Below are 9663 nucleotides of genomic sequence, written 5' to 3'. Positions count from 1 at the left end.
TATATATATATATATATATATATATATATATATATATATTCTGCTATTTCCACTTCTATATTTATTTATGGCACATTTTGCATAAGATCTGTGTGTATTCTCAGCCCATGCCCACTGATCAGATTTATATAAGTGCAGGACTCTACAGTTCTGTTCTATGGGGGAAATTACCAGACTGGTCTGTTATGTTAAAGCCAAGGGCTCCCTTTGGTGGAGATTGTTGGTACTGCAGGGCTGACTCTAGCTTTTCTGCTGCCTGAGGCGAAAACTGAAATGGCGCCCCTCCACGCAGTACAATATAAGGGCTGAGTAAGGGCTTGTTTTTTGTGTGGTGTGCTGACGTTTTTATTAGTACCAATTTCATGTACTTATGATGCTTTGATTGTTTATTATTACATTTTTGGGGGAGGTTAGCTTGATAAAAAATGCAATTCTGGCTTTTTTTTTTTCTACTTTTGATGTTAATGGGTTAATTAATTCCATATCTTGGTAGATCAGACTTTTGCGAATGTGGCGACACCAAATATGTTTGCTTATTTTTTTTTTACTGTTTTCTTGCGTTTATTCTTAATGGGGGGAAAAAAGGGGTGACTTGACTTTCCATATTTTTTTTTTACATTTTTAAAAACTTTTTTTCCTTTTTTAACTTTTACATTATTTATTAGTCCCTTTAGGAGACTTTAACCTGCGATCAGTAGATCGCTTATACTATATGCTACAATAACACAGTATTGCAGTATATAGTGTAAACTTCGCTCTCTTTTAGAGCTTCACAGGAAGACAGGGGTCTTTAGCAGATCTCCGGCTGTCAAATTAATCCATTGGTCCCCCACAATCGTGTTTCAGGGAAAGAATGGGAGCCGGTGCATGATAACACCGGATAGTGTTCCATTTAAATACAGCTATCAGAGATTGACAGCAGCATTTAAATGGCTAACAGTCGTGTTCCGGCTGTGGCTGTTAACCATTTAGATGCTGCAGTGATGTCGGCTATTTAATTTATACCTCCTGAGCCCTCTCCATACTTGAGGACCCCTTTGAATACAACATCCTTTTTTAAGTAGGTGTTGATGACATAGTTAAAAAATATGCTTTTAATATCTGCTTTTCAAATACATAATAATATGGCAAATAGGTCCTCTGGAACGATAAAAAAAAAAACCATTGTTTTCTTTATCGCGTCCTTTCATTGATAACAAATATTACACATAAAATCAGAGATACGAGACTGTTGGTGATCAGATTTTATTTCCAACACATAAATAATGCACAATGCCACTTTGAAGCATTTTCTATGGATGATACTCGGTCCTTCTTCCTGGCTTTCTCACTTGACTATCCACATTTGCTGGAAAACGGGAAGAGATGACAGAATGAATCCTCCTCTCCATACAGAAATCATGCGGTCAGGAGGAGCAACGACGTTCACCGGACACTCAGCAGGAACCATCTTTGTCAATTCTTTGCTCAGGAGACACTCAATTCCTGGGAAAAGAGTCAACCCTCCAGACAAAATAATGTAAAACAATAGAGTAAAACAATATCTTGAGGTCAGTATTAAATTGTAGATGAGTCTGTAGATACCTGGAACCGCCATCCCAATATTATCCAGTGCCAACAGGGTCTCTGGGCATCGAAATTGCTGGTCGAGGACCTTAATGATGTTTCCGTCAGGAAGTCTGTAATCTACTTCCAGTTCTTTTCTAGATTTTTGAGTCTCTTACCCTATCTCCCCTGCTATGTAGCAGAGCTCCTCCTTCATGTCTCTGACAATCTAGATGAACTAAACAGACAGAGGCCACATTGACTTATTAATCGAATGAAATAATCAGTGAGATCTCTTCCTCCAACGTGTAGTCTTAATACTCCATATGGACGCAGTAACCCTCATATATTTGGACTGAATGGGTCACGCCATCTCCAATGTCAAGCACACAACCAGTGATCCTGCCTGTAGAAAAAAGAGCCAATATCTCTTGGATGGTGAACTACATGGCAGGGAACTCAAATTTTTCAAACAATACCTCTGCCATCTTTTCTCGGTTGGAGAGCGGGTTTGAGCGGTGGCTCGGTGATGATGGACGGACCTAGAGGTTGTGGTTAAAGACGTGATCTCACATCAGCTCCATATCATCCCAGGATGTAATCACTCCATGTTCCAGGGGATAATTAATGGAAAGTATTCCCCCACCTGGATTGGGCTTCCTCCCCGACATAAAAGTCTCTCTGTCCTGCTCCGATCAGTACAGGCTTGTATTTTGCTCGGCCGATGATATTTTGGTAAGAGAAGAGCCTTGTTAGATCTCCTGATGTTCCAATCTTGATCTTCCCTGATGCATTGTCGATCACTACAGTTGGCTGGAACAGGTTCATGGTGGCGACATGTAAGGTGATCACTGAGCATTGAAGGTCTGGTCTCCTCTATATGTCTAATGTGATCAGCTGTAATACCGGAGAACCGTGTTAATGTCTGGGTTGTGTTGGGTTACATAAATATCCACAAATTTTAAGCCTTAAAGGATCCGGACATTTTTCACTATTTTTCCTCCCCTTCTTCTAAGGGCCATAACTTGTTGTGTTTTTTTTTCCATAGATATAGACACAAGAGGACTTGTTTTTCTTCTGGGACGAGTTATAGTTTTTGTAGTTTTGAATGATGTCATTTATAATAACACTAGATGGTGGCCCGATTCTAATGCATCGGGTATTCTAGAATAGGTATGTGGCCGACCGGGCGCAATTAGCAGAGCAGTGTTTAAATTTTGCGCCAAAATCGCTGATTGGTCGCGTTCGGCAACCGCGACCAATCAGCAAAGTGGTGTTTAAATTTGGCGGCAATATTGGTGATTGGTCGCGGCCGCCGCCCGCGACCAATCAGCGAACCGTGTTAGTGAGGACTGGAGAGCGTGTTTAAATTTGGCACCAAAATCGCTGATTAGTCACGACCAATCAGCAGAGCGGTGTTTAAATTTGGCGCCAATACTGCTGATTGGTCGAGGCCGCCGCCCGCGACCAATCAGCGATTTTGGCGCAAAATATAAACAACGCTCTGCTGATTGGTCACGGCCATCAGCCGCGACTAATCAGCGACTTTGGGGCCAAATTTAAACCCCGCTCTGCATCGCTCTGCTGATTGGTCGAGGCCGGCGACCGCGACCAATCAGCAGAGCGTTGTTTAAATTTGGCGCCAATCTCGCTGATTGGTCGCGGATGGCGGCCGCGACCAATCAGCAGAGCGGTGTTTAAATTTGGCGCCAAAATCGCTGATTGGTCGCGGGCGGCGGCCGCGACCAATCAGCGAACCGTGTTAGTGAGGAATGGAGAGCGTGTTTAAATTTGGCACCAAAATCGCTGATTAGTCGCGACATCGACCAGTCAGCAAAGAGGTGTTTAAATTTGGCGACAATACTGCTGATTGGTCGCGGCCGGCGACCGCGACCAATCAGCAGAGCGGTGTTTAAATTTGGCGCCAAAATCGCTGATTGGTCGCCGGCCGCGACCAATCAGCAGAGCGTTGTTTAAATTTGGCGCCAAGCTCGCTGATTGGTCTCGGCTGGCGTCCGGGACCAATTAGCACAGCAGTGTTTAAATGTCGCGGCAAGATCGGTGATTGGTCGCGGCCGCTATTTAAATGTGGCGCCCAAATCGGTGATTGGTGGCGGGCAGCGGCCGCGACCAATCAGCAGAGCGGTGTTTAACTTTAGCGCCAAGATCACTGATTGGTCGCGCTCTCCGCACGAGACCAATCAGCGAATCGTATTGGTGAGGAGCGGGGAGCGGAATCGTATTGGTGAGGACGCGACCAATCACCGATCTTGGCTCCACATTTAAACACCGCTGTGCTGATTGGTCGCGGCCGATATTTGAATTTGGCGCCCAAATCGGTGATTGGTCGCGGGCAGCGCCAGCGACTAATCAGCGATTTTTAACACAAATGTCCGGACCTTTGTAACACCATGCGGATACTGTGGGGACATCAGCGGCTAGGGTGTGAAGGGAGGACCGGGGAGCGGCGCTGCGGGTTGGGATACTTCTGCTGCGAGCGGTCGCTCATGTCCCGGGTTCTCGCAGCGGAAGTATCCGCACAGGCAGCGGCGCTCCCCGGTCCTCACTAATACGATTCCGCTCCTCGCTCCTCACCAATACGATTCGCTGATTGGTCGCGTGCGGAGAGCGCGACCAATCAGTGATCTTGGCGCTAAAGTTAAACACCGCTGTGCTGATTGGTCGCCGACGCTGTGCGTGACCAATCACCGATTTGGGCGGCACATTTAAATAGCGTCCGCGACCAATCAGTACAGCGGTGTTTAAATGTGGAGCCAAGATCGGTGATTGGTCGCGGCCGATATTTAAATTTGGCGCCGAAATCGGTGATTGGTCACGGGCAGCGCCAGCGACCAATCAGCGTTTTTTAACACAAATGTCCAGACCTTTGTAACACCATGCAGATACTGTGGGGACATCAGCGGCTAGGGTGTGAAGGGAGGACCGGGGAGCGGCGCTGCGTGTCCGGATACTTCTGCTGCGAGCGCCCGCTCATGTCCCGGGTTCTCGGAGCGGACGTACCCGCACAGGCAGCGCAGCTGACATCCATGCGGCTAGGGCGTGAAGGGAGGACCGGGGAGCGGCGCTGCGGGTCCAATTGGTCGCGGCCGCTATTTAGATGTGCCGCACAAATCGTTGATTGGTCGCGGACTTGGCCCGCGACCAATCACTGATCTTGCGGCCAAAGTTAAACACTACTGTGCTGATTGGTCACGGATGCTGCCCGCGACCAATCACCGATTTGGGCGCCAAATTTAAATATCGGCCGCGACCAATCACCGATCTTGGCTGCACATTTAAACACCGCTGTGCTGATTGGTCGCGGCCGATATTTAAATGTGGCGCCCAAATCCGTGATTGGTCGCGGGCAGCGTCGGCGACCAATCAGCACAGCGGTGTTTAAGTTTTGCGCTAAGATCAGTGATTGGTCGGGTCCGAAGACCGCGACCAATCATTGAATCGTCTTGGTGAGGACCGGGGAGCGACGCTGCCTGTGCGGGTACTTACGCTGCGAGAACCCGGGACATAGCGGGCGCTCGCAGCAGAAGTATCCCGACCCGCAGCGCCGCTGCCCGGTCCTCCCTTCCGCATGGAGGTCAGCGGCGCCGGCGGTCCTTCCGCTGATACCGGCCGGGACATGAGCGCCTCGCGCCGCTCATCTCCCGGCTGCATCTCCGTCCCGCAGATGGGTCTGGCGGTCGGGTTCCTTCTGCTGTTGCCGGCCGGGAGATGAGCGCCTCGCGGCGCTCATCTCCCGGCTGCATCGCCGCTCAGCTCCGTCCCGCAGATGAGCCGCTAACGGCCGCCATCTTTTTTCAGAAATCCCGCGGCGCTGATTGGCTGCTGCTGGACCAATGAGCGACGTGGGATTTCCTGGACAGACAGACACACAGACAGACAGACAGACAGACAGACGGGATAAGACGATTATATATATAGATATACTGTACTGAACAACGGGTGAAAAATATCCAAATGGGGTGAAATAAATTCACTGTAATTCCGTTTAATACGGCGAAAGATAATTCACTAATACTATAAGCTCTCGGTCATGGAGAAAAATTAAAATCCTTAAAGACATCTCCAGAGAAGGGAGAAGAGCTGTCACTTCAAACTCCATTGAAGTAGGCCTTCACGTTGAACATATGGGATTAATTAGACATAGGAACGGAGGGACTAATTAAAACAAGGGAAATGAGAGAGCTAACTCTTCCATCTCAGTTGAAGTAGGGGCCTCCTGCCGTGACCAGGTAATTACAGCAGATAAATGCTTTGAGGAAAAGACACAAGGTCTGAGATCCGTATATTCAAGAGGCAGAGAAGTTGAAAATCTAACACCTTCAGAGGTAACTTGTTCTCTTCAAAGAAAAACTGGACACTCTGTCTCTGGTGTCCAGATATGAATGTTGGGGTGTGCATCGATCCGATATTTATAGGAGATATATTTTTGGCATCATAGTGAAGGGAGGGACTTAACCCATTCACTCACATCACCATAAGGTCATTCTAACCCCTCCAACTTAATAACGATCTGATGGATGATGCAATCCAGGTCATGTTTCATCTCTATGTAAAGATAAAATTGCGATAAAAAACATGATGTCAATATCTACAGCCTGGGACCTCCAGGGGCGAAGATATCCTGTAAGTTGAGGATCTCATAAAATTCTGAAAGACCTAGCACATCCCACAATCAGCTCTTACATGAGCTCATCAAGGGGAGCTATGTGGGTGTAGAATTGAGTTAATAAATATGAAATTTAGGCTCTTTGTCTTTGTTCATTTGGGAAGACAGTTCACTGTGAGAGTGGTCCATTTTGTGCTTTCTGCCGCTAAGCTCTGAGCCATTTCCGTGACATCAAGTTTAGCAATTTTCTTTCATTATTCCTTTCCATTTCATTTAATTGTATATATCGTATTTTTGGTTCCCATCTTGTATCATATTGTATATTTTTTAAAAGTACTGCCTATCTTTCTGGATTAAATATATAAAATGTAATCGCTCTGTTCCTCTTGCCTTGTAAACCGCACCCCTGAAGCCATACATTACCTGCAACGGGTGTCCAATCGGCCTGTATAAACGATTGGTGGTGGCTGCTAGTAGTGGTTCCTTTTTGTGTTATTGTGGAGCTGGCAGTGACCGTACTGGGGTATATATATTCCATGAGCTGGAATCGGAGGTGTGTATACCATATGCTCACTTTGAGTTCCCCAATATCCGGCCTAGTAGTGGAAGCCGCCGCTGCCCCGTCCATCACTCGTCAGTCAATTGTGTAATTGCTCTGACGATTGGAGGCAGCGGAGTTGCATCCCCTGACAATCTGGTGGCAGCGGTGGGATCTGGTGATCTCTCCAGTGTCATCTGTGACAAAGTGGTAACAGTGGTGGGATCTGCACGACCTTCCCTCCTGGCTATTATCCTTGACAGACTCAATAAAATATAACCTTTATTAATAATTACAAATTTTTATCCTACATCCCCTTTAATTTGGGAGTGTCTGCAACAAATTCACAGAGATTTGTCTGGTTGATAGCCTGCCATTAGTAGTACAGTACCAAGCTGCTCAACATGTTCTCGTCGTCGCTACTGTTCAGAGTTAAGCCGTGTAATCTCCATACTGCAGCGCTCTGAACACTGACTCAGCTCTGTTCCGCCAATGTAAAGCCTCATTCAGACAAGATGCACTGCTGACTTCTGAATGAGGCTTTACATTCAACCGTGAAGATTTGACTGCTGCACTCTACATAGTAAAAAATAAAAGTGTAAAAATACGTTGAATTTTAACAACCCCCTCCTTTCCCTTTCATTAAAAAATAAAGAAGTAAAAAAAAAATAAACATATTTGGTGTCTCCGCATACAGTCCGGTCTTTCAAAATATAAAATTAATTAACTTCCACAGTAAATGACAAAAAAAAACATAATCAAAATGCCAGAATTGTGGTTTAATAACCCTATATCTCTGTAGTTTAATACCTGTACCTTATTTTCTCTGATGAAACCCCCTTCAGACCGTCTGGAAAATCTGGAAGAATGATTATCCGGAGAAGAAAAGGTGAACATTACAATGAGTCCCAAGTCATGCCAACAGTAAAGCATCCTGAGATGATTCATGTGTGGGGGCTTTTCACCCAAGGGAGTGGGCTCTCTCACAGTTTTGTCTTAAACCTCTGATAACGCTGGTTAGGCGAAACATGTTGGGGAGGCTATGAGCTATTAATAAGTGCGGTCGTGTGATGACACTTACAGTTATATGAAAAAGTTTGGGCACCCCTATTAATCTTAAGCTTAATGTTTTATAAAAATTGGTGTTTTTGCAACAGCTATTTCAGTTTGATATATGTAATAACTGTTGGACACAGTAATGTTTCTGCCTTGAAATGAGGTTTATTGTACTAACAGAAAATGTGCAATCTGCATTGAAACAAAATTTGACAGGTGCATAAGTATGGGCACCCTTATCATTTTCTTGTTTTAAATACTCCTACCTACTTTTTACTGACTTACTAAAGCACTTTTTTTGGTTTTGTAACCTCATTGAGCTTTGAACTTCATAGCTAGGTGTATGCAATCATGAGAAAAGCTACTTAAAGTGGCTACTTGCAAGTTGTTCTCCTGTTTGAATCTCCTCTGAAGAGTGGCATCATGGGCTCCTCAAAACAACTGTCAAATGATCTGAAAACAAAGATTATTCAACATAGTTGTTCAGGGGAAGGATACAAAAAGCTGTCTCAGAGATTTAACCTGTCAGTTTCCACTGTGAGGAACATAGTAAGGAAATGGAAGAACACAGGGACAGTTCTTGTTAAGGCCAGAAGTGGCAGGCCAAGAAAAACATCAGAAAGGCAGAGAAGAAGAATGGTGAGATCAATCAAGGACAATCCTCAGACCACCTCCAGAGAGCTGCAGCATCAATTTGCTGCAGATGGTGTCACTGTGCATCGGTCAACTATACAACGCACTTTGCACAAGGAGAAGCTGTATGGGAGAGTGATGCGAAAGAAGCCGTTTCTGCAAGCACGCCACAAACAGAGTCGGCTGAGGTATGCAAAAGCACATTTGGAGAAGCCAATTTCTTTTTGGAAGAAGGTCCTGTGGACTGATGAAACCAAGATTGAGTTGTTTGGTCATACAAAAAGGCGTTATGCATGGCGGCAAAAAAACACAGCATTCCAAGAAAAACACTTGCTACCCACAGTAAAATTTGGTGGAGGTTCCATCATGCTTTGGGGCTGTGTGGCCAATGCCGGCACCGGGAATCTTGTTAAAGTTGAGGGACGCATGGATTCCACTCAGTATCAGCAGATTCTTGACAATAATGTTCAAGAATCAGTGATAAAGTTGAAGTTACGCAGGGGATGGATCTTTCAGCAAGACAATGATCCAAAACACCGCTCCAAATCTACTCAGGCATTCATGCAGAGGAACAATTACAATGTTCTGGAATGGCCATCCCAGTCCCCAGACCTGAATATCATTGAACATCTGTGGGATCATTTGAAGAGGGCTGTCCATGCTCGGCGACCATCAAACTTAACTGAACTGGAATTGTTTTGTAAAGAGGAATGGTCAAAAATACCTTTATCCAGGATCCAGGAACGCATTAAAAGCTACAGGAAGCGACTAGAGGCTGTTATTTTTGCAAAAGGAGCATCTACTAAATATTAATGTCACTTTTCTGGTGAGGTGCCCATACTTATGCACCTGTCAAATTTTGTTTGAATGCAGATTGCACATTTTCTGTTAGTACAATAAACCTCATTTCAAGGCAGAAACATTACTGTGTCCAACAGTTATTACATATATCAAACTGAAATAGCTGTTGCAAAAACACCAATTTTTATAAAACATTAAGCTTAAGATTAATAGGGGTGCCCAAACTTTTTCATATAACTGTATATGCTTATATGTTATCACATATTATATTGTTATGATCTGCAACATGTACTAAGGAAAGATAGGGGAAAGCTGTCCCTACAGTAAGACTAAGCTGAATCCCTACGATGTAGCGGGCTGCCTGTTCCTAGTGAACAGACCCGCCTTAGTCCTCGGCTAGTCTGAAAGAAGACCTATAGAATTAAGGGAGGGGTCCCTAAAAGAACTAAGGACTGGGACAAAA

At 45.1% G+C, this 9663-nt stretch overlaps 1 pseudogene; it reads right to left on the bottom strand.

The window, feature by feature from the left end:
- Positions 1 to 1720: 1720 nt before the first annotated feature.
- Positions 1721 to 2373, bottom strand: LOC141161409 (actin-like; annotated as a pseudogene).
- Positions 2374 to 9663: the final 7290 nt, after the last annotated feature.

The sequence above is a fragment of the Phyllobates terribilis genome, unplaced genomic scaffold (genome assembly GCF_046119375.1).
Source record: "Phyllobates terribilis strain yellow unplaced genomic scaffold, ASM4611937v1 Scaffold_9__5_contigs__length_417890890, whole genome shotgun sequence".
Lineage (NCBI taxonomy): Eukaryota > Metazoa > Chordata > Amphibia > Anura > Dendrobatidae > Phyllobates > Phyllobates terribilis.
The sequence above is the reverse complement of the archived record's forward strand: the minus strand, read 5'-3'. Positions and strand labels throughout refer to the sequence as shown.